This window comes from Lepisma saccharinum, chromosome 19 (assembly GCF_977018435.1).
Source record: "Lepisma saccharinum chromosome 19, izLepSacc3.1, whole genome shotgun sequence".
Classification (NCBI taxonomy): Eukaryota; Metazoa; Arthropoda; class Insecta; order Zygentoma; family Lepismatidae; genus Lepisma; species Lepisma saccharinum.
Window position 1 is genome coordinate 69,677,259 of NC_139247.1, and position 26,526 is coordinate 69,703,784.

Below are 26,526 nucleotides of genomic sequence, written 5' to 3' on the forward strand. Positions count from 1 at the left end.
GCGTAGATGTGAATCAACCCTTAGTGAACCCACTCCCGATCGACCTATTGGGGAAGGTGTCGGCGAGGTAGTCCCGAATGATTCGGCGAAATGGGACGATGCACCATCTTGCAGGAAACAGCAGTGTCCTTTATCGCATCTTGAAAACCATTCATTAGCGATACAAGGAAAATGTCAGGAGACTTCTTGCAGCCATTTTAACGGTTAGTCTGTCGACAATTTTCTGTGGAATGCTGGTGTCGTGCTTGTGCAGTTTTATCGAAATTTACAGTTAATTTAATTTAATGACATTTCAGATGTAAGAAGCAATTTAGAAATATTAGTATGGTTTTATTAGTATTTTAATTTATTGCCTATGACATTTCCCCCTCCCGTTAAGTCTTATAAACCCCCCCCCGGGAGGAAAAAGAATGGATTCAACAACGTTATACCTTGGTGGAGGCACGTTATACAGTGCTTCGGATCCCAATTTAAACTGTAGATCCAGTCCCGATTAGTCTATCTGTGCACAAAGTGGACTTAAAACAACAATTTAATTAACAATTCAATCAATCCAACACTGTTAATAGGCTAACCATGTTCTGGCGCCTGTGCGCACTATTAAAATACCTCCCAGGTGTTTCATAGTCCGTATGCGCTATTCGTAACGTCGACGTAAGCGCGCATGCGCGAAATGGACGAGTCCAGTGGCCAATACGGGCGACGGCTGCAAGCCCAAATAGTCAACATCTGACCAAGAATAGAATTTGTAGCAAAGCCTGAACGATGATAAGCAACCGCATACAAACACGATTCTGCTTACACTATCCTGCGAATTTTAACTTTCAGATAATTGCATAAAGTTTGGTTTGGTTTGAGTTGGTGTTTCAAGTCCACTTTATGCACAGTAAGGCTAATCAGGACTGGACCTACAGTTTAAAGTGGGATCCGAACCACTTGTGCCTCCACCGGGGATCGAACCCGGGACCCCTTGATTACAAGGCAATTACGCTACCACTGCGCCATGGGGGAGGCCAATTGCATAAAGTTGAATGGGTTCCAATTTATATGTAAGATATGCTGAATCCAAAACTGGAGTCAGTTTTTTCTCCATTGCGTCAAGTTTGTTCGAAAGATGCAAATAAACTATATCAATGAACATGAATACAATGCTGTTCCGTCAGACGTGGCGTAACATTTGAATACACTTGTGGATACGGGTGTGGTTGTCTCGCAGATGCATTTTGCCTCTGAGCATGCTGATTTAAAAAAAATCAATTTTTCCCCATCGCGTCTAGCTTTTTCAGGAGACATCAATATATTAATGCCTCAATTTCAAAATAAAATGTGTAGTTCCATTATTTTCCCACTAGGTGGCTCTGTTTAGACGGTAGTAAAATATTTATATTCTATGTCTGCATTAAAAGTCCTCCGAATTTAAACTATAAATAAATATAGAATTATAAATATATTATCCATCTTTCACCTGAGACATTGATATAAAAATTAGACGCACTTTGATTACGTAAGTTTTACTTACAAAATTACTCATAAAAATGTTCTTCATAAAATGTTGAAACGCTAATGTTATATACTTTGTAAAGAAAAAATAGCATGTTTGTTACTTTGTTTTCTGCCATTAGCTTCTGCATTCGCAGTTGTTTTATTAATTATATTCAACTTAAATATTTATTTACCCAACAATTAAATAAAATGCAATATCTGTACGATATAAATTTATCATTAAAGCCACGGTTAAGTATATGGAGCACTTTGCAGAACTAAGAACAATATTAACGTAAATATTGGTTGTGGAACGTATACGCAGAGAAGCAATTCTTGTTTACATGGGGAAACGCCACACTTTTATCCATTATTTAGGAGGGGATAGCCATTCTAAATGCTGTTCAAACTATCAGAACAGATCAAAATAATGATAACGTAACCAAACTGTTGATAATAAACACCCTTGGCAACATAACGTATCATGGTAACAGTCGTACACTAATAAGACTATCAATCGATTACAAAGCCCTCGAACAGAAATTCCCAACACTAAACAAACAAAAGAATACCACTACACAACACCCGGATATCAGACGAATGCTTCAATCAGAAACATGTAGTATGGTGGTTTGAGTAATGTGGGGGAAAAATCCTGACCGGGGGGGGGGGGGGGAATCCTGACGTGATAGTGCAAAATGGATGTTCTTTCCGTGATCAGCAGTCTAAATACATACAGAATAACCTATTGGTGATTGGACCCAACGTGAACAAAGGTGTTTTTTAAGAGTACCATTAATCAGTTTCATGTAAGGATCCACTTCCAAACATTCTGAGCTTAACTGTCTCAATTAATGCAATAAATTCAGGATGGCCACTCGCCGGGAATTCCTTGATTTCCGGGAATTATACATCAATTATTTGCTTTGGAAATTATGCGTGAGTATTTCTCTGTAGACGTGAAAGATTGCAACTTTTATTAATCAAAATCCAATTGAATTTATACATATTTATAAATGCCCTGAGGCACTTTTTTCACAGTATATCTTTTATTTTTATCAAGAAAAGGGGAAACAGCTTCGTGGAAAATAAAACACAATTCTCTCTATCCATTTACTTGTTAGATCCTTTGCTGAACAATCTATCTGACAGTCGGAAGATTATTGCAAAGTAAGATATCTCGAAGTTGATTAGGAAAATTTGAGTGTGAAATTCTTATTAACAATTTTTCGTAGATTAGTATATCTCGTAATATTTGTGACGAGTTTGTAGATATATTTCGAGTCTGAGTATGTGAAATTGTAAATGTAAAGTCCTCACCTTAAATTAAATATTTTAAATATATACAGGGTGTTTCCGGGCTGATGATAACAAACTTTCAGGGATGTTGGACAAGGGCACATGTATCAATTGAGATAATGAACCCTGGTCCGGAAACGACTTAGTCGAAAGTTATAAGCGAAAATCGGTGTATGAAGATGTAGTACTTTTATTACCTGCACAAGTTTCACAAACTGCTACATTCACAACAGTTGTTCAAAGTAGAACCCCCAGCTTCCCTGCAGGCACGACATCGTCGCACAAAATTCTGGCGTACAATGTCACAGGCAGCGAGAATTCTTGCCAGGAGATCCTCTTCAGTCTCGACAGGTTGTTCCAGCGGGTACGCAAGAACTTCGTGCAACGAAGCTGGGGGACTCCACTTTGAACAACTGTTGTGAATGTAGCAGCTTGTGAAACTTGTGTAGGTAATAAAAGTATTACATCTTCATACACCGATTTTCACTTATAACTTTCGACTAAGTCGTTTCCGGACCAGGGTTCATTATCTCAAATTGATACATGTACCCTTCTCCATCATCCCTGAAAATTTGTATCATCAGCCCGGAAACACCCTGTATATATTTAAAATATTTAATTTAAGGTGAGGACTTTACATTTACAATTTCACTGTTTAATTTAAAATACTGTTTAATTTAATTGAATTAGAATTTTTGGATACTTTGGAATCACACTGACCCTTTATTGTTAAAATATTTGTGTGTGCATATGTATGGGTTGTGAAAAGTGTAAGGTTACGTAGAGAAAATTTCTACTTGTACCCTTGAATTTATGGAAAGTTCGCCTTGAAAACCGGGAATTGTACTTGAATTTTATCATAGTCCTAGAGTACCCACCCTGGAATTGCTTACGAGTTCTGTTCATGTGAAACATCTTACTGGTTCCTACGCGACGTAAACATGGCTCCAACCTCTTTCTGTGTGTTGGATCACGAATGGTTGCTTTTTCTCCAGGCGTATCGAGTTGAAACTTCCTTCAACTCCAGAGAGAGAGAGAGAGAGAGAGAGAGAGAGAGAGAGAGAGAGAGAGAGAGAGAGAGAGAGAGAGAGGAAATTAAACAAGATTGGTCTCTACCTCGTTCGAAGCGTCTGTCTTCTTGGCGAATTCTCCGTAGGCGTTCTCCCTTTGAGAGAGCAGGACATGCTGGAACCTGTCAGGGACTCCCCCAAAGAGACCGCACTCCTCTCTAGGTACTGTAAACATTAAAATCTCATTTGCGAGATGTAATTTGCTGACGGTGTACTGAGCGCTCCTCTGCTAATTTTTTTCTCCTTCTCTTGGCGACCGTGCGAGCTTCTTTCCGGTACGGCCTGAATATCTCGCTCATTTGTCTCCCCCCGGAACGAAGTCCCGGCCCTCGGCAATGATATTATTGTTTGCTTTCTGGGAGGAGCTCCCTCTAATCCTGCTTTCTCGTGGGGACGAGCGATGAAAGTTTTATACTATGTACGAGGGGCGTTGAATAATTAAGGGCCTGCCGCTTCAGACACGATAAACCTAGGTTCTTACCATTTAAAATTTCTGATGTATATTCGTATGTTGAGATACGCTTTCTACGTTCCTTGTCAGAAAATGGAAGAGTTCACACGTCTTTTCCCGTTGGATAAATGCCGACCTCCGTGGCGAAGTGGTTACCACATCACGCTGCGACGCCAAGGGTCCCGGGTTCGAATCCCGGCCTGGGCATAGATGTTTGTGAGTGTCCATTCATCAAGTCATCACTCATCCCTATCTTCGCAGATTAGCCAAAGTGGCACAAAAGTAGTTACTTCGTAATGTTTGTAACCTGGCTCTGCCTCTTCAATATCTTAATCTACTAAAATGATGTCAGAGAATAGTGACTTACCTGTGTACATCTTGAGAATTTGGCTAGTACAGGGATTACGATGTTTCGATTTATTTTGGTGGAGTTGAGAAAAATTGAAGAATAATTATGATTTACTGTTGCAACAAATGTGTTATAAGAACTGTTGTAAAAACAATCGGTCAGTGTTACACAAAATATTGTGCTTGGCAAGAAGTGAAACATACCTACTTAAATTTGTCAAAACTTGGATTTGATCTTTATTTATTAATGAACAAAGAATGATTTCCCCATCCCGAGAGCCATCTAGTGAATTCTATCTAGTTTAATTTAGATATATTCTTGTGTGTTCATAAAAAAATATTAGTATTGTGTTTAAGAAAATAATGTGTCAAGCTTTAAAATCAAGATATAGGGTGTTCATAAATCGTAACATGTGTTCTAAGTCAGATTATACACAGGGCGATTCGGAAAAATCCTTCGAGTATTGTTTGCTATTTGATGTATGAAGCACGAACGTTACTTTTCTGCTTTCATGGAATCATTTCTAGCAAATACATGGCAGTAGCGTGCCCCTGTATACTTAAAGTTAATGGAAAATACAAACATGTATTCTAATATAATGCAAATAAAGAATAATATAAATAACATACGGTTGTTAAATAAAATGTGTAAGCAATGTTGCGACTTGTAAAAGAAAACTTACGTAATCGCGAAACTATTGCGATTATCAAGACAATTGTGAAAGCGGATCACACAAATGTTCACGTGAATGCTCTAGAAGGAATTCTAAGCAGATATAATTTTTCAGTTTCTGAAATATCATAGCGATTTTTGAAAAGGAGAGGAAATTTTGAAAACAGCTTGGCTGGCATCGACCAAAAGTTCAGGCGAGCCTTAGAAGATAATCCTTAACTTTAAAATCAAGATCGACATCCAAAAATTTGTCTTTTAGGGAGATAGCATTTTTTGCTTACGTCATGTAGTTAGTACGTAATGTGGTTTTCAACTAGAGAAAGGCTTTCATAAAAAATCAGCATTTCCTACAACCTCATTTCGTGAGGAGAAATTTTGTGGTCCTATAGAGAAATACTAAAACACATTGCATCCGACAAATGTGACAATTTGCGGTTTACATGGAGCACTAAAGAAATCGCACGTGTATGGCTCTCTTTAGAGGGCATCGTAACAACCGGAATTTCTCTCTCTGTTTTTGCCTTCTCTGGCAAAATTTGACCGTGGGAGCTCTTTAAATCTCTCTACCACTCCCCTCTACTTCCCCATTCCACGCATTTTAATATTTTTACATGCAGCGATGAAAAATACCCGCGCTCGTTGGGACGTGCTTGCGTGCTAGAAAGAATGTCCGAAATGTGTAGTTTCATTTCCGCTCAGCAGGTGTCGCAGCGGTAGCTGTTGCGCCATTATGCGGAATATTCAGGCGTAATGAATCCTGGAGTTTTTATTCATTTATGAATTAGGCGCAGTGTCTTCGCGCGCAGTTTTGTACCGCCGATGTTTCGGACTTCCTCCGGCTGTATATCTTATCTCGGGATTTTGGTTTTAATGCGCGTGGGAAGCTTAAAGACCGAAATCCTACAATATCTCTCTTCTCCTTCCACGCGAAAGTAGAAGCTATGGAATTGTTCCAGAGAAGCGCTGGAAGGGGTCCCCATGCAACTTGGGGAAATATCGTTCGGGTGGGGAAAACCGGTTTCTTGTGTCAACCTCTTTCGCGCCCTTTTGGGACTTGTTCCTTATATGCTTGCACGTGTATCTCTATACGTGTGGCACAAAGAATGTGTGTTTGCTTTATTATATAAAATGTAGGTAAACGTATTGTAACCCTTTGCTTTTATTAACCGTCTGTATTTGTATACGGTAAATATGCCAGCAATTTGCTTTCGTTGTAACAATTAGGTAACACAATTAAATCTTCCATAGAGTTTTTTTTTTTACATTTACCAATGAAGATTTATGTGTAAATGTTTAAGATCGAATGCTGAAGTTCATAGGTTCAAATTCCACAGATCGCATTATTGACTGAAGCTTATGAAGTGTAAGGGGATGACACAAATGGACATGCCCCACAGAGAATTATACTGGCAGAGAGTCCAGACGCCAGAGCCTCGCTAGTCTGCAAAACGCAGTTCAGAGGCATGTACGTTGTGGAATGGAAGTTGACATTGGATGAATTAAGAAAGGGTCACCCCTTAATTATCTTGTGCAACCCTACATACGTATAAGGAGCGTATATTTTAGGCTAGCTAGGCTATCTGCGAAGCCTGAAGTCTTAGAGAATAAAATTCAGGAGAAAAATCGGTCAGAAATTGTAAATATTATTATTCATATCAGTGAGATGATAATGCTGATTCTGGAGTTGGCAATGTGATTTCTTATGAGTTGGGAACCTGATTTCCAATGAGTTGGCAACCTGATTTCCTATGAGTTGGCAACCTGATTTCCTATGAGTTGGCAACCTTATTTCCAATGAATTGGCAACCTGATTTCCTATGAGTTGGCAACCTGATTTCCAATGAGTTGGCAACCTGATTTCCAATGAGTTGGCAACCTTATTTCCAATGAGTTGGCAACCTTATTTCTTATGAGTTGGCAACCTTACTTCTTATGAGTTGGCAACCTGATTTCCTATGAGTTGGCAACCTTATTTCCTATGAGTTGGGAACCTGATTTCCTATGAGTTGGCAACCTGATTTCCTATGAGTTGGCAACCTGATTTCCTATGAGTTGGTAACCTGATTTCCAATGAGTTGGCAACCTTATTTCTTATGAGTTGACAACCTGATTTCCTATGAGTTGACAACCTGATTTCCTATGAGTTGGCAACCTGATTTCCTATGAGTTGGCAACCTGATTTCCTATGAGTTGGCAACCTGATTTCCTATGAGTTGGTAAATTTATTTCTATTCATAGCCTAGGAATACGTGACATAGTGAGACAGCCCAGATCTTATACTCAGTATTACGTTACTGATACGTATGTACAGAGTGGCTACATCTTATCCAGAAGAACCTCCTCAATAGCACAATGGTACAACAAACATCGTTGCTTTGTAATCATGGGTAGTGGGTTCGATACCCAGTGCAGGTTAAGTCCCCATTGGCTTATCTGTGCATAAGGTGGACTTAGAACGAAAATTTAACTCTTATCTATAATCTGGTTGAAAGCCTACTCAATTGTGTGGTCATGCCTACCAAATCAAATAGTGCCATATTTGACGCCGAACTACAAATACACTAAACGCAGGGCCGTGAAAATAGGCGGGTGGCAGATGTTCGCGCTGTTGCCACGTCGGAGCACAACCCCGTACGTTCGGAGGTTTAATCGAATGAAATATCTCGTTGTAGAGTTGGTCTTTGTAATCCATGTGATACAAGCTGACAGTATTTGCTCGAAAGGTCAGGGGTGACACAAAAGTGCCCCGGAGAGAGGTCGGTCTGACGCTCGAACTAGGCAACGCAGCCCGGTTTACGTTGCCACACTGTGCGCGGGAACCAGCGACTTTTGTTCCGCTCTCGCTTTGCTTTTCCCATATGTGGCACTAGCGCAATTCTGCCCAGACGCCCGTTTAGTTTGATTCACTACGAAAGTTTAAGTGCCAACCTCGGTGCTAGAGTGGTTAGCACAGCGCGCTACGGCGCCAGAAGTAGCGGGCTCGAATCCTGGTCAATTTAATCATATCACTTATCCTCATCTTCGCGATTAGCAAGAAGTGACAGAAAAGGGATGTAAAATAATTCAAATCAAAAAGCTTACTGTACAGTCGTGGAAAGAAATATTTCACCTATAAGACAACTGGTATTAAGGCTCTGTGGGGGAAATACTTTTTGTCATGACTGTACACTATTTCAATACGATTTTGTTAAAGAACTGTTAATCAAAAGTTCGGAAACCTTGTGAAACAAACTGGATTCACCTATTCATGCATTAGAAAGTGGCTATTAGGAAGTTGTGAAAGCTGAATGAAGCTGTGCGACTGCAGAACCATCTGGCGGCTGGTGTGTTCCTTACACGAAGCCCTCCCAGCGCTTCAAAGCACAAAGGATGCAACGTCACATATTAACGAACCACTGTGTCGCACAAAGACCAGCACAGATTTAGATCCCGATTGAATTGCTTTGGCAGAGAGAGAGAGAGAGAGGTCTCTTTTCGCTGTGGCAACTTTGTAGCAGCGATCCTAGCCATGGTATAATGAACACGCGCCTATACCCGTCTCCGTGTTCCTACACGTCCACTTTTTTCTGCGCCACTGTCCTCCTTAATATCGCGTATCCCTCTATTTGGTTCTGCCTGTGATGCGGTGGCTATGGTAACCAGCCTCCTTGCTTCGACACAAAGCGGGTCCCAAAGTACCAACTCGGGATTAAGGGTGGGGGTAATGGAGGACCCCTCTCTGGGGGGCAGTGGCCTGGAAGACGTAGCCTCGCTGGAGAGAGTATTCATTTCGGTCCATTCAGCTGAACACCGTCCTCCCAGGGTGGGAGAGCTCCTTCAGAGAAGCTTAGGGAAGCTTCGTTGGAGATACAAACAGGGAACAGCAAATTTGTTTCTCTGTTGAGCCGGCCGTCTCGTCTCCTGGCGTGCGCTTGTTGCGTGGGGTTTCACAGAGGGGGGCCCCCTTCTGCTCCGGAGACGGTCTCTCCTTAGAGGTTATGCTAGCGTTAACACTCTTTGAAAGGTTTCGCTTACCACCAAAGCTTCTGGGACTTGCAGGTGCGGGCTTTGAACGTTACTCCCGACGATGAAACTTCGTGGAGGAATCTGGATGACTCGTTAAAACTCTCTCCGAATAAGAGCTGGTAATTAATTCTCCTGAATACATCCACCTTGAGCGAAAGGGAAATCATCCTTTAGCTTGTCCAGTACGGGCACTCAGTCGAAAAATTGAGTAAACTGAAATTATTGCATAGAACCTCTTTTCCATCGTGGTATTTGGATCCCTAAGTAAGTTGTTCAACCTGAAATTATGGGTAGCACTGTACTGAAGCTAGCGTAAAGATAACGCTTCATCTTGAGTGCAAGCTTAGGGGAACTTGAGTTGTGTCGGTCCGTGGGTGTCGAGCGAAAAGGTTGTGCGAACACAACGGTTGCCAGTGATAATGTATGACCAAAATACGTTGCTTTTGTTACATTTTTGAATATTTCACGCCGCTTTTCTACCTCTTGGGTCTACTCGCGACAATGAAGATGATGATAAATGGACCTCTAGGTTCGAAATGTGTGTTACGCTAACTACAGCGACACAGAGGCCGGCATAAATTTCGTTGTGTACAGCTACAGTCTGTCCCAAGAGTCTGTGAAGCAACACCGCGCATACCGGTAGAGATGAGGAGAAAGCGAGTGGGCAGAGCAAAGCAGTTCGCGCTGCTGTCAACTGCTGGTAAGCAATTTTCCATATATGCAATCCCTTCCCTTCACCCTCTCCAGTCACTTGTTTTCGTTCGCTTGCTTCAGTGACTTCTTGGACAGGGTATACCCGAATCCAAAATGTACTATCAATTGAAAGACAATACGAAAACTTGAAAGTAAATGCAAACAGAGTATCGAGTGTAATATTATACATAATTCAATGTAAAAGAAAGAGAATTAAACTTGCAAAAAATAAGTTTCGAAAATACATTATATAGATGGTACGGTATGTTAAAAACTCGAAACTAGTTTTCATACTAGAAACAGAAGGGAATTTCTCTCGTACATAAGTGCTGAATATCATTATGCTTTCGTTTGTGATTTTATTGATTGTAGAAAAGAAACCAATATGGACACTGTAAATTCAAGTACTTGACATCAAAGTCTTTATTGTACGTGGGCGAATCAAAAAGTAAGTTACACCCGAGCCGTGTTCCTGTACTAAAAGAGATAAAATAATCACGTTTGGTGGCAACACTGTGCGGAATGTATTCTCCCCATACCCGAAGCAGCCATGCTGTAGCTGCTTTAATATGAGAGTAGTCACTGTGTCAGTATGGCGTGTCGTACTGAGGTGGTGTCCAACATTGAGTTGCGCTCCGTCGTCCGATTTTTGTTGACACGAAGGCATAATTAGGGTGAAATCCATCGCCAAATTGTCTAGGTGTATGGTGAGAATGCAATGTCACACCCCATGATCAGGAATTGGTGCCAGATGTTAGAAGAGGAAAGAACAAAGGTGAAAGACGAACAGTGTGTTGGGCAGCCTGTAACTGTGAACACTATCGACAAAACGGAGCGTGTGAGTGCAATCATCCTTGAAAATTAATTGAGATTGCAAGTGAACTGAACATATCCTACAATTAATGTGTCTATGCTGACCTCACCAGTTGGTTGTATCGTAAACTGTGCCCTCAGTGGGTGCCGCGATTGTTAACCGATGAGCACAAAAGTCAACTCAATTGAAATTGGACGGAATTTTTACACACAAGAAATAAAAAAACTGGTCACACGATTCAAAAAGTGCTTGGAATACTTTGGTGACTGTCGAAGAAAAGGTAAATGTTCATACATTTTTGTACAATAATTATTTTATTTTTAATGTGTTATGTTTGTTTTATACAGGTGGGGGAGTAACTTACTTTTTGATTTACCCTATCTAAAAGTGGTCGTTTTATGTCTCAAGTGTGTAATACTCGTACAAAGTTATTAGCATACACGCCAGCTTGCCGTGTGGCGACGAGAAGATAAACACGGAGATTTACATATTCTTCAGTTTGTTTAACAATGTTTTTTGTAGTACGTTTCGATAAGTACAATCTTTAAAATAGATCTCTCGTTACACATTTAGAAAGGACGTTACAGCACAGTTTAAAGTTCTTATCCATGTGATTGGATCGCAACTTTATGAAGTTCTTACAGAATATTTGCTCCAGTATTATCCCAACTAACCCGTACCCGTACCCAAGGGTGGGCCATAGGGTTTTGTCCGCCGCGATTTTTAATGTGAACCTACAGTACACACAGAACCCAAAACTTGTCAATTGACACATATATTTTGATTTCAATAACACGTTAACGTGCATTGCAAATGATGCATCTTTTAGTTTGTCAAAATACACATAGGAATGTATTAAAGGGTACTTTTATGAAACGAAGTTCCGTGTGATGCACTAAAGTGCATCAATTTGGAAGATCAGACAAGATCATTTCGAAGATAACAAAATTACACATTTAGCTGTGTCAATTGATGCATTAAAAGTGAAAGTTTGTTATCTTGGGAATGATCTTGTCTGATCTTCCCAATTGATGCATTTTAGTGCATCACACGGAACTTCATCTCATAAAAATACCGTTTAATACATTTCTATGTGTATTTTGACACACTAAAAGGTGAATCATTTGGGGTTCTGTGTGTATTACAAGCTACGAAAATAAGTGACAATTTTACAAATTTTTCAGGATTTTTTTGGAGAGAGTAGCAGATTTCAGATGTCTGGAGCCTGCAATCTTTGGTAATTTTAGTTTAGTTTAGCAGACGTCGGGACAGTCTATTCTTTTTAAAACGTACTTACTTTTTTCGAACTGCAGTCGTTATGCGAAAATATCTTTTTTTTTTTTTGTTCACATTTACTCATGAACTTTAGACATGTTCTTCATTTTAAGAATCATTGCAAATACGTAGCATTTAATTAGAAATACAGTATTATAATGACTGTAACACAAGATAATAAAAGGAAATTTTAAAGAATTGTTAATTTGCGGAATACTTTTTTATATTCATGAGAATTGAATATATACAATAAGCACCAAGCGGTACGTTGTGTTACATTTATCTGTAAGCTACTGATTGTTTTGTCGGATCAGGAAGTTGATTTTTTTCTGTTACTTTAGTTACTGTTACCAGGGTCGGATTAAGGTGGGTGCTATTGATGCTGCAGCATTAGGCCCATTCCTGAAATGGGCCCAGATGAAAACAGACGAGAATTTTCCGAAAGCTGAACATTTTTCTTTTGCTATATTAACCTGAAAATAAATCTTAGAATGAAATTTGGAACCCCAATTTCGGACGCCTGGACACAACGTTACTTATTATACAGTTACTATTATTCTTTGCGCTGTGACGTAACTATAACGTCATCGTGTTTATTGTTCACCGAAGATTTCAAGCATCAGGCCCAATTGCGTCTTAATCCCGCCATGACTGTTACTCTAAAATTGTACGTCTAGCTCTAGTTGCAAACCTGCCAACGCGTTGGTGGTCACATCTAATACTCCAACAGCATTTTGTATCTCTTCTTTTTTGCACAGTTTCGGATCTGCCCTCTCCATTAAAATATTCGACTTGCTTTAAACATATGAGGAATTTTCACATAATTCAGCCGAGCTAGTAATTTCATCGTGCAAAGGCTAAATACGATATGATATTTATTTGAGATGATGTTCTATATTATTGGAAACCGCGTAGCGTCTTCTATGTCTGCACCTGGCTTGCTCCACACGTAATAAACAACAATGAAAGTATTCCCATCGCAATGTTTAAATTATTATTGATAACTAACGAACGAACTAAGTGTGTAGCTTTCTTAAACCCGAAAGTTTATGGCTGCAGCAACACAGGCCTTCCATCTGTCCCTATCCTGGGCAAGATCAATCCAATATTTTCCATCCTTACGGATTTCCTTTAGGTCCATCTTCGTCTTGGCCTTCCTACAGGTCTCTTACCATCAGGCTTCCCAACAAGAATCCTGTAAACCTTTCTTCCCTCTCCCATTGGTGCCACATGTCCTGCCCACCTAGTCTTCTTGATTTAATTGTTCTAATAATATCTGTACATGAATACAAATTGTGCAGTTACAATTTATGTAACCTTTACTCACCTGTCTGCTCAGCCCTTTTAGGTCGAAATATTTTTCTAAGGATTTTGTTTTCAGATACTCTTAATTTATGTTGAGGTCACGTTCTATAATCTTGAAAACATGTAGGGTGTACCACGTCTTGACCTGGCTTGGTCCACACGTATCGAATAGCCCTGAAAGTGTCTCCATCGCAATGATTAAATTATGTATTGATCAGCGTGATTAATTGCGTGCAGGTTCCAGCAGGTGCAGATAATACTTCATGTATTCAGACCTCAGATCTCTTCTTGCCTTTATCTGAGAAGCGGATTCTTGTTTCATTGTGGAAGAAGTTTCTTTGAAGACAAGAGAACATCTTTCTTATTCACTATATCACAAAGTGACCAAGGTATATATTTTTCATAGCGGTATTTCTGATCTAAAAAAAGCACAGCTCTCAAGAATAATCTCTTAAGAACTTCTTGGATTGCCTGCATTATGCATGGAACGCCTGAGAGGTGGGGAGACAAGATGAATCAATAAAGCATTCATCTAAACGTTGGCCCTTTTCACCGTGATTCTAACCTAACCGCAGACCGGGGGTTTTTGCAATGAGATCCGTGTGACTTCGGGCTCGGAACATTTTACCCTGGCGTCCCTCAGTGACAATTAAGATGGTCCGATAAGCGGAGATTAACTGTTTCCACGCGAAAAAAATGTCCTCGCTGAATTCAGTGAGAGATCACCTTTGTACACAGGTGTTTGTCTTTTTTCAATTATGGTGCTCTTCGTCTTTTCACCTGTTCTCAGATCATTGATAATGTATTTGCGAGAGCCAGTCTGTGTGGCGGAGTGGTTAACGTACAGCGTGGACATTATATTCTTACTTGCTATATCTGTTTCGTAAGTTCGTAAACTTGTTCTATAAAGTTTCCATTCAATAGAATGAAGTACAGGATGGGCCATAAGTCAAGATGAGGTTGCAACACTGAATAATCATTATGTTAATTATGGGAATATCTAATTTCTTTATCTAAAAAAATACACATGTACCATCCAGCAAGATGGAGCCGCATTGCGCACAGCCAGGCAAACGATGGCGCTCCGTCCGACCATTTTCGGACACCGAATCATTTAAAAAAATACAGACATTCATTGGCCGCCGCTTTCACCAGATTTGCTGCAGCAGACTTTTTTCTTTGGGGGATACCTCAAAGGACGTGGGTGTATGTTAACAAACCCCAGACAATCCAGCACCTGAAGAACATTAGTTCAGAAATCCAAGCCATATCACTGGCAACACTGTCACGTGTAATGATTAATGTTGTGGCAAGATCTCGTGTGTGCGAAGTCAATAAGTTAGGTGAAATAATTTTTACATATAATGTACGTAATACCAGGAAATCATTAAATATACTCTCATATGCCAAAGGTATCCTCTGTTGAAACCCCTTCGTGACTCATAGCCCACCTTCTACAAGTGATAAATCTTTTATTACTGTTCCTTGGTTAAATTTCAGGTTAGAACACACTTCAATGATTCAAGTCGTACTTTATACTGTAGGTCCAGTCCTGCTTAACCTGTCTCGGCTTGAAGCAGTATCGGCTCGTGATAAAACATAAATACATTATTATTTCTTTCCACACTGCAACACTGTTCAAGTGTTGTTAAAAGCTGTCACGTTTTGTTCCAAGTGTGACATCATCTGAATGTATGCGGGTGGAGGTTGGGCTGTGCTTTTCATTATCCATACTTTATTAAAGTGTAACATCATCTCAAGCGAAATGCACTCTGACTCTCGAATTTGTAAACCAAGGACGCGCATAACGGTAAAGAAGGGGTGAAAGCGAGTGGACACAGCGAAGCAAACTGCTGGTAGCTGCAACCGCGTTTTCACCTCTCACGCATTCACTTGGTCGAGCCTTCTCGGGTGACTACTTGCGCAAGGAGTTATTTTCGTTCGGTAGCTCCAGACGTTCGCTGGACAGAGTATAGATATCTGCAGCTCTTATGCGTCATCCTTTGTCGGCAATCTACAAAGAACTCTTTATAAGTAATGTAGAACTGACCTCTGTTTAATCTTGGTTCTTTACTGTTTTTTTTAACACTATTGTCTACTGTTTTACTATTGTTTCTTCCAGGTTTATATTGGCTTCTGCTGTTCTAGAAATTTCCATAATTAAATGTTTTGTTAACTTGTTAAGTTCGTGCGTAACGATCTGTAGAATCTTTGAAACTGTAAAGTACAAAGAACTCCAAATCCAAGAGATTTAGCCATCACCTTTCCAGACAGGAAACAGCTAGAAACATCTAAGAAATGTCTTGTCAGGCATTGCCGAGCTTCCTTGATCGCCATCGTTTTAAACAGGTGTAAACAATTGCAATCAAGGAAGAGACTACAGGTAACTGAGTCGGCATTATTGAGTAAATTCGATTGGAATAAATGTCTGGGAGAACGGGGATCTGTGGTCAGTCAGTCGCGGTCAGTTTTAGAACGAAGATTGAGAGGAGAGTTACGAGCAATAGATGGAAAGAGGGGCAAGTACGAATGGAGGAAGAACGTGTTACTACCAGTCGCGAGTCAGACTCTTTTGTACAGTCACGACCATAACTCCTCATCGCAGAACTTCAGCTGCTGTACAGAGACAGTTATATACATTTCCATTTGCCATGCTGATTCAGTCTTTAGGGGTTTAAAGCAGGTGTTGTGTTTAGCCATTCGTGTGTGTTTAGTTAGTACCTCTCGCACCTTACCACCAAGCTTGCCATAAATAGCGAGTGATGAATAATGAGTGAGCTACATCATCCCAGTTCCACTACCGAACATACTAAAGTACCCGATACTTCCCAGCAAATCCCTCCCTACCTCTTTCCTTCCTGATGATGTACCGAGTACCAACCGATGTTCATCCCAGTCCGACCAACTCTTGCTGGTCTCCCGTAAGTCCCCTTGCATCAAGCACCACTCGTTCTTTCATATCCCTTCCTAGTATTAACACTTACGTCTCAAAGCCAATAATACTCTCACTATCTCAAACATAACATACTAGACCATAGACCCTGCTTAACATTCATAAAATCGTGTTAATGTCTATTCCTCATCTCATTCATCAACACTAATGCACACGACACACAATAAAAGTTATCCTAACAAATCATTACCCACCCAATTACACACTTATGCAATTTCGTATATGTGTTCATAAATAATATTAATGTTAAACACTAACACATATTTACTTCATACTATTACTAACCTTTATCTTAATCTTCTTACCTTGTAGAATGATGTAAAACAAACTTTGTTCAGGAAAACCGAACAAATTTGGTACTTCACACTGGGGCATTCAGGCCAATGTCACAGTGAATTATTGTAATAAAAAATTGAAAATAAAGAATGAATCAAAGAAAAGCTGGGGAATCCGTAAAAAAATGCGGAACTGACGCCCTGGGTTAATTTTCAGGTACCAGGGCATAAGCGCATACATCCGAAAGTAGTTTTACTACTTTTGTTGATCCATCCGTATACATAAAAAAAATAATCAACCCAGTTCAATCCCACATGCCGAAGGGTATGTTACGCCTGTACCTACCACACTCGCGATTGCGGGAACTTGCAGGTAATTTTCGAGAGGGAGAAACGAAACGTTACTTGCGATAAGCCTTACGGGACAGACATCACGGTCATATTTTCCGATCCAGCGCAAAGAAATCAATAGAGGACTCGTAAAAATTCCGAAACAATAAAGGCATATAAGCCCTTTGTAATTTCTCGTTTCTCCACTGCTGAAAGAAAAGAATAGTGGCAGATAAAAGCCACGAAAGGATTCAGCGCCTCCTACTTTGGAAATGGTATAAATGGTCATTCCAGAGGTCCGTTCTTCCTTTTGCTCTCCAGTTGTCTGGAGAAAGCTGTGCCGCAGTGTTGAGAAAATTATAGGGACATTAAAACTCGGACAAAGGAAACAGCCTGTTCTGAGAGGAGGTTGACTGCGATTTTCCTTTGTTGCCGTTCGCTGGGAGGGGGAGGGGAACTCCTTCAAGTGGACATGTTTACGAGCTGGGCGTCGTATACATGTTCCAGGCACAATCCTCGGGTGAGAAAGCGCGAATTAAAAACCCCCACAAATTTCTCTCGAATGTGGCCCACCCCATAGCAGCGTTAGGTGATATATCGTCTGCGTATGTGTGTCACTGGCCCGCCCATGTATGTCACTGGCCCGCCCGATCGCTAATGTGGGTCATAACGGACGAAGCGCGTTTCTTGGGGATTTATAATTAAAATGGCCGTGTAAGTATCGATGAAATGGGGTAGAGAAGTAGAGAGATGGGGGACTATTTCGTTTGTTTTGTCCGTCTTGTTGATTCTAAGTGAATGCTGACTCTCTTGTTCTGTTTACGATTTCAAAGCAGCCACGAGAGATAGTAGGTCAGATGTGAAGTAAAGTGAGTTATACCCTGTCCCAGCTGATGGGAAGGCTGGAATCTTCAGTCGCTTTCCCCCTCTCCACTCAATTCCGTTCCTCTTACGTGTTCATTGGTGGAGCCGTCTCACATCACTACTTGCGCAGAGACTTGTTTTCGTTTGCCTACTCCACAGTTAGCTGGGACGTAGTGTAGACACAGAACCCTATCTCCGAGACACTTTCTTGGCATGACATACCAGTATTTGAAAGTAACAGTTATTCTTTTTGATACATTCTAACTGTAACTAGTTACTTTTAGTTTTTACGCGGTGGTCTAAGAGGTATGGCGTCTGACTGCCACGCGGGAGATCCGGGTTCGATTCCCGGGGTGGATGATCTATCTGAATTTTTCAGGCCTTGTCACATAAAGCGACTCCGTGGCTCACCCAGTCTCAAATAAATAGGTACCTGGAGACAACCCTGGGGGTAAAAACAGCCGGAGCGTGGTGCTGATCACATCACCTCTAAAATCGCCGATATCGAGAATGTGTGGGGCTCTACCCTCACATCTCCTAAATGTGCCTTTTTGGCATGGTGGTATATGCACGGGGAACTTTACCTTTACCTTAATAGCTACTTTTAAAAGTAAATAAATTTAAATGTAACACACTTACTTTTTCCAGTAGAGGTAACATTAACAACAGTTACTTTACGGCACTTAACCTTTGACCGTAATGTTTCTTTGGACTTGTGAAGTAAGAAAAATCTGTTTCTAATTTTTTTGTGTACTTGGTACACTATTATAATGTACATAGTATTGGTTTCACTGTTATGTAAGGTAACTGTCTTAAAGATTATGAATTTAAAAGTAGCCTAATAAAATTGTTGCATCCGTTCGTCGTGAGGCAATATTTCACATGAGTGAAGGGATATGGAAGCGATATTTAATAATATAGGGTCTACGAATTTGAAGTCACTATCACTTACAAGTCAAGTGATAATGACATACATTTTTATTTTATTTTGAAGAGCAAATAATGGCATTATGTTTTGAACAATATGTCGTTCAAATGTCCTCATCTGCTTCAGTGGGTGGAATGGATTCTGAATGTCCAATTTTGCAGCACGTCTGCACATATATTGAGCGGTATAACCTCAATGGTTCGTTCGATGTTCCGTTTCAGGTCACGAACTGTGCGTGGCTTTGTCTCATAGACCTTAGATTTGACATAACCCCATAGAAAATAATACAGGGGGTTAGATCACATGATCTTGATGGCCAGTTCACATCACCCTTTCTGGACAGAACGCGTCCGGGGAACTTTTCCTGCAATAATTCAATTGTTTGGCAAGTTGTGTGGCAAGTTGCACCGTCCTGTTGGAAGAACATATTGTTGATGTTAAGATTTGCCAGTTTAGGCCACAAAAAATGCACCACCATATCCAATTGACAGTCACGTGATTTCCATGTTGATCCTCAAATAAATATAGCCCGATCGCGCCATTGGCCCAAAAACCACACCACACAGTCACTTTCTTAGGATGAAGGGATATGTCCAGAATCACTAGCGGATTTCCATCTGCCCAAATCCTACAGTTTTCTTTGTTCTGTCGGTCGATTATGTTGGCCATAAATTCCTCTCAATGTACGAAATGTCTGTCGATCTGAACACGAACTTTGATAATAAGTTCGAGCAATTTCTATGCGTTGTTGAATTCTGTATCTCTACATGATAACTTCCCACAGACTACTGCATACAGATGTCATTGTTCCATCTCTCCATTCCAGTCAATGTTGCCACAACACTCTTTCAAAGCTCTGACGTTCATATTGTTAGACCCTTCACATACTACAAGTTAGTCATAACTTGAAATCATGATTGATGAAAATAAGTGTAATAGTTTTATTTCATTTGATTTCTGTAGGATAATATATAGAAAGTGTTATTAAAACGTTTTATAATATTGGAAGTCAAAATGACCGGATATATATAGTACTTCTCGGTAGATGGGGAATCTCCTCCCCTCAATTGCTTGAAATTACTTTGAAAATTTTATAGCTACGTTTAAACTACTTTTCAGAAAATGTCTCTAAAGATACGTATCCTTGATGAGATAAATAAAAACATGTAGAAACGGTCAAACTGACAGTTTTCACGCAATTCTAGCGTTAATACACCTAGTTACGATATTAATCCGTTGGTTCAATTTCTAGAGATGAATCTTGGAAAGAAATCTTCGTCGATCGATAACAGTAACGGATATAAGACGAGATTTAAAGAGGCAATTTTTTTTGAGCGAATCTATATGTTATTTTAGTGATGGAAAAAGACTGAGGAAATATAAGGCAGAAGGGAGGGAAAAAATCGAGCATAATTCCATCAAAGAAAAATTTGAATCTGAGGATTTGGCGCGAGTTGAAGGGTTTTCCCAGTGATTAATGGTCTCCCAAGGCAAAGTGAGAACTCGGTTTCCAAGTTTCGAGCGCTGAGGGACGCTGAAGGGGGGGAGGGGGGCGGTGCCTCGAGAAGATTCCCTCGACACTAAAAGGAAGTTTGTGCCGATTTGCGAGGAAGAACAAACTTGTTCTTTCCCGAGTCTTCCATTCGGTTTCTTTTTTTTCTTTTTTCTATTCCTTAAGAGAAATAGTATCCCTTGCCCCGTGTCGTTTTCGTCCAAACCAACTTTCCTCCCTTTGATCTGACGAGGAGAGGCATAATTCGAAAGAAGTTGTTGCTGCTAAGTGGAGAAGCGAATTTCTTGCTGTTGCTGTTGGTTCTCTCTAGCGGGGCAGGTTTCGGCCTTCGTCTGGTTATTGGCGTCGCCAGAAATGTTTACGATGGGTCGGGCCATTGGTAAAACTTGAATGGTAGGAAATATTAACATCCTATAGAAGCCGTTATACAGGGTTTTTGTGGATCGAATCTAGGCTTTCCCAGCCTATAGTAACTCGCTTATGTGAGATGTATGTTTTATATGTAAGCGGACTCACTCCTGTGAAATAAAGAGTGCACGAACGACAATCACTATTTAACGCTTCTATTGACTGGACAGGGCGGAGTCATGATATCAATAGAAAGGATGTTCGTTTACCTGTAGATTCCTGTAGAGATGAGCGTCTCCGTTGATTTGATAGATAAGGCACGGTCCTGAAATGAGACGTCTTTAGGGAGCTCATCTCCCTGCTTCTAACTCTAGCGTAACACTGATATTCAATCTAGAACTTTGAGAGCACAACTGTTTACTCTATAACTTTCGGACTACAACTGGAGTGAGAACTGTTATCGCGATCTATTTTAAAGGGGATTCAAATTTCCGATCGTTAAAGTCATTGAGGCAGTTCCATTCTGCCGTTAACCGTGTTTTTTGCATAAAACTGACGCTGCGTTATTTCAACTGATTTCCTGTGGATTCCCGTGTCAGCGGAGTTTAAAGATCTACTGAAGATCTCCTATGTTCTATGCTTGTAAGAAGCTCCTGCCAGAGCTTCAACCGGACCCTCAGCCGAAGAGATTAGTCTATAGTGCTATGACGCCAGGGGTCCCGGGTTCGAGTCACGCCTTTCACCAGATACGACATAATTATATTATCAGTGCTTTTGTTATGGTGGTACCCAACGGTACACATTTTTATAGGTGACAATGAAACTAATAAAATTTGATTGTAATGAAATAAATTGTGTATAACTTCATGGACGCACGATCAGTTATGAACATTCCACTATATTTTCAATACTATAGATCGACCACAAGAGAAGAAACCTTGGGACGTGAAGTCCCCGCGCAGCTTTCCCTGCTTCCCTCCACCTCGGGCCATAAGGAAGCATGGTCCACTCTCCCCCTCCCCTACTCGCGGGAGTACGGTGCACAGGAGTCGCGGGTCTGCGCAGGTTGTTTTGCTCGTGGTTCCACTATACTCATGATAAGCACAAAAACAATAACAAACCCACTTTTTTTTAAGAGTACCAGAACCTTCTTTCCCAAAAAAATCACTAATCATGCTGATAATTATTACACAATAACTATTATATATTAATAAATTAACCAATTGCATTCATTATTACTATTCTATGGGAAGAAGTTCTACTCAATCCACTAGATGAGTCAATATCCTGTACAACTGTTTTCTTTTTAATTTTATTTTTACATTTCATGCAGTTTATGTTCTGAAATGAATAGTTATTCTGTTTTGTTATGAACTTTTGTGTACTTCGTTCAAGAAAAACATTTCTTGTTGCTGGGAAATTTTAGCCACAATTTTTTTTGTTCGACATCTCGCATAATAATCTAATTTTTGTGCTTCTGAAAACTGCTAGTTTTCAGGTGGGGTATACGGACCGGTTTGACCCATGGGCATTCCTTACGAGAGCAAGAATTCAAGTAATGTGGAAGAACGCAATTAGTACGTAGGTATTAAAACCGTCAAATATAAACAGGAATTCGGTTATTTAGGTATAACTTTTTATTACATGTAAATATTGTAAAAACACAAATTCCACTCCAATAAAGACACTTTTGCCACTGGATTGGTAGTTGTTTAATGCCTGTGGCATAGAATGACGGTGATTGGCTCCGAAGAAAAATGCACGAGAAGCGCCCCACCTCCTGATTGCTCTCGAAACAGTGATCTCCCAACTCCTCTATAAGTGTCCAAAAAAATGTTAATCACAGGGTGAGATCAGGTCTATAGGGAGGATGTTTCACTCAGTTCACTTAATTTTCCCATCTTTTTTCTTTTCTTGAGTTAAAACGGTGGTTAATTTCGTGTAATAACAGTTTCAGCCTTGCACAAAACTGACAAGGAATTATAAAACAAAGTGACAATCTTTAGCAACTCGAGGTATAAAACGAGTCTGTTCATCAATTGCAGTAACGAATTGTTGCCAATCGGCATTATGCGATCTAATTTATGAGCAGAATGCTAATTTTACAAATTTCATTAGCTTCCTAAATAGACAAATTTAGATAACTACGAATGTTACGAAAAATATTTTATGCATTAAAATCGAATTCATGGGCCAATTAATTGTGGTATAGATTATCGTCAGCAGCAGTTTGTTAAAAAAATATCATCAATAGATTGTTGACATGTCTATGCACCTATGGACCATATCGCGGTTTCATTGTATCAGCAGTTTCAACACGTGCGGCTAGCGACAGCATGAGCAACTTGGAAATACATGCTAACAGAACCAAACCTGACCTGCATAACCTATCCACGCAGGCATATAATAGCTGACTAAGCATGTAAATATGTTAGGAAGTTTGAATTTTGTTTATTTAAGCTATTATGTTCATACGTGAATAGGTTAGGCAGGCCAGGTTTGGTGATGTTAGCATGTATTTCCCAAGGTGCTAATGCTGTCCCTAGCCGCTCGTCCCAGTTTCACCTTGTTTAATTGTTGACTTCACCACCAGATGACAATAGTGCATCAAACAAAGCAGTCAATATCAAAATGATAGCCGTTCAGGCGAAAAGCGATGTGCGTTCTGTGGTTTGATGAGTAGAAATCAGTAATATTAATGACTATCTGTTGAGAGGCGTGTTGACCTAATACTGTGGTGCAGACGTAATTAAGGTTTAGCCATCGCTAGTGTTGCCAATGTGAAGCTTGAATTGATTTGAATATCGTGTATTTCCGTTTCGCCTAATTGTTTATCAGTGCACGATAATGATTCATGGGCCAACCGCTTTTTTAGGCGAAACGGGAAATTCATGTTTCTTTTAATTTAAAATTAAAAGGAAATAGTACCAATGAGGGAATTGTGGGAAAACTTGTATGAGGATAGGTTAGGTTTAGTCATATTAAGTGATCTCAGTGTCGAAGTGGTTAACGCAGCACGCTACACGGCTAAGGGTCCCGGGGTAGAATCCCTGCCTCAGCATGGGTATCCTTTATGAGTGTCCTTTCATCAATTTCATCACTCATCCTCATCTTCGTAATAGCCAAAAGTGGCAGAAGAGCGAAGCAAAGTAAACCAAATTACTTAGTCACTTTAATCAATAGCCTTTGTCATGTGTGTGTTGGGGAGTGTACTCCTATTTACTCACCTGGACATATTAGTAATAGGCTTCACTGACACCTCAGCTGTCCGTTCCAGTGACCAAGCGTAAGTTTCAATTCATACTGACTGCTGCTCATGTAGTCATCATTTATACAGATCAAATTCCCCTCATTAAAAATATCCTCCTTTCAACTTGATTAAGCGAAACTGAGATTCTTATTTCACCATAATGCCTGATAGATAATCCTGCACTGAGAAGCCATTAAATGAAACCGGATGCAAGCGTGCATATGTATGTAAAAAGAACCGTTTGTGCCTCCCTATGATTTGATGGGATAATATATGTGATACTAAATATGTTCAATAATTTGTGAACATTCTGTATATAGTGGGGATACAAATCCAGCGTAAATTCGAACTTCGAACTCTTGATTTCAAAACAGAAAGAGTAATTACTATGGCCTCACTAAAGCTCTGGTTTATTTTATTTTTAAAGAAAAGCACAATTGACACGAAATTCGTTCAATAATTTATGAACGCTCTGTATGAATTTAAGTTGGATACAAATCTAATGTAGATTCGAATTTAAGACAATGATTTAAAAACCAAAACATTTATTACTACGGCCACGTAAAAGCTCTGGTTTCTTTAACTTATTTTAAAGGCACATGTGATACGAAACACATGCTATGATTTGTAGACATTCTGTGTGGAGACTGAGCCTAGAATTTTAAGTAGGGTGCAAGTTTTTTTCGAGCTTTGAACTCTTGATTTCAAAACAAAGACGTTAATTACTGCAGCGTCGCTAAAACTGATTTTTTTTTTAACGCAAGCGCGAGCAGTACTTTTACTGTGCTGTTCAGTCATCTGTCCCTGATTCTCCACGAATTCTGATCCGAAGCACAGACATTTTTTTCGATTTTGTATAGATTCAGCGATGGGGAACAGTAGCTCGAACTCTTTTGTTTCACATCGCAACAGGTTCTGCAGGACGGTACACGGCTGTTCTCAGGAACAATCTGGCAAGCCCAGCGGAAGGCTAAAGGCAGTGGGTTCAAAATTTCTGCTCTTGTCCCTCTCTCTCTCTCTCTCTCTCTCTGGTCGAAATCGATTTTTCATCCATTCGCTTGGGAAACCGGTTATTTAGTACTAAATGACCATTTGTTAGAAGCGAAACGTGTAGAGTTCCACGTCGCCGCACCGGGCGGGGGGGGGGGACAGTCAATCAAACGCAAAGGAGCGGATGAGGGGGTTCAAAAATGATGGAAAGAGGCCGAGCGCGTGGGAATTTCTTTTGCGGTTTCCAAACCGCACGATCTGTAAAGGCGGGAGGGGATTTCTCGGCTGCGAATTTGTGGTTTTTCACGCATGACCTGTTCTCCAACGTTCCAAAAATACCCAGGATGCAAAGGGCGAGCTTTCCTAGGTCGTAATATATGGCTCTCTATGCTTCTTTTTCTCCATTATGGTCTCTGTTCCACGAGCCTTGCGTTTCTGAAGATGAAACTTTGTATCATCGGCTCCAGCAGAACAAAGGGATCTGAAAGCTGAAGTTTTCGAAAGACGCTGAAAGCTCTGTGTTTGTGTTCCAATGTAATCTTCTCCACAGTATTATTTCGGGAAGACAATAACTTTTGGGGAAACTTATCCTAGCGAATTTTTGAGGAAAGTTTTCGCTGAATTTTCCCCTGCTAATTTATGCGGACAGCCCTGCACTACCTGAAGTTTTGAAAGCAAGATAAGCGTGCAGAGGATTTTAATGGGCTTTCGTAAATCATTTGGTGAGAATATGCTCTCTCGTCGCTTCATGATTTTGGAGATTTGCCATTCTTGTGGGATTATATATGCATATACGAGGGTACATCAAAACGTAAAGGGCAATTTTCACATATTTCCACGCAAGAAGAATAACTACACATATCACTTTTACACATATGCCCCCTGCACGGCAATGCACTTTTGGTATCGTGCGATCAGCTTCTGTATCCCGTACGCGAAGAAGGTCTTTGGTTGCTCACGAGGCCACGTCTGCCCCGCCTGAGTTTCTCTTTCGTCTAGTACCACTCGCATTCCATTATGTTTCATAACCTTTTAGCAATGATGGATTGACATGTGGGAGGTTTGAACGGAACATGATGTACTTGTATTTCACGACACCCTAAGCGGAATACGCTATTCGTACACACAAACCTTTCTTAATCCAAACTGAATCGTCGGTGGCAGTTCTAAATTTATCCGGCCGCAAGAAATACTGGTTAACGTGACACTATGTGAATATGCATGGATCCTTGTTCGACTGTAGGAAGTAAGACGTGGGCCGTTCCGAAGACACCCAAATATGAACCGCACTTCCACGTATGCTCTACTCGGGAGTCTCTGGAGCACGGCCACGTATAACGGTAGAGAAGGGTAGAAGCGAGTGGGCCGAGCGGAGCTGTACACGGTGCTGCAAAAGGCTGGTAGCTGCATTAGCTTTTCCCCAACCACGCAATCCCGTTCCCGATCACGTGTTCTTTGGTCGAACATCTCGAGTCACCACTTGCGCAGAGTAGAGTCGAACCTGCGCAGACTTTTGCAAACGAATAAGGCCCTGTCATCTGGACCGACGGCAGTATGTTGTGTTGTCCATACATGTTTGTGATCACCCTTTATCTCTTTCATCTTGTCACCATGCTCATCTTCGCAATGGTGTCGTCCTAATCGCGAACAGTCATAGTTG

General features: G+C 40.4%; 1 protein-coding gene and 1 non-coding gene across 2 annotated transcripts in view; one reads left to right on the forward strand and one right to left on the reverse strand.

Moving 5' to 3' along the window:
• The window catches only part of LOC146003192 (protein amalgam-like), a 586,579-nt gene that overhangs the window by 246,506 nt on the left and 313,547 nt on the right, over positions 1–26,526 (forward strand). The window lies entirely within an intron of this gene.
• TRNAT-UGU (transfer RNA threonine (anticodon UGU)) lies at positions 940–1,014 on the reverse strand. The gene has a single exon. It is a non-coding gene; the product is annotated as a tRNA-Thr (tRNA).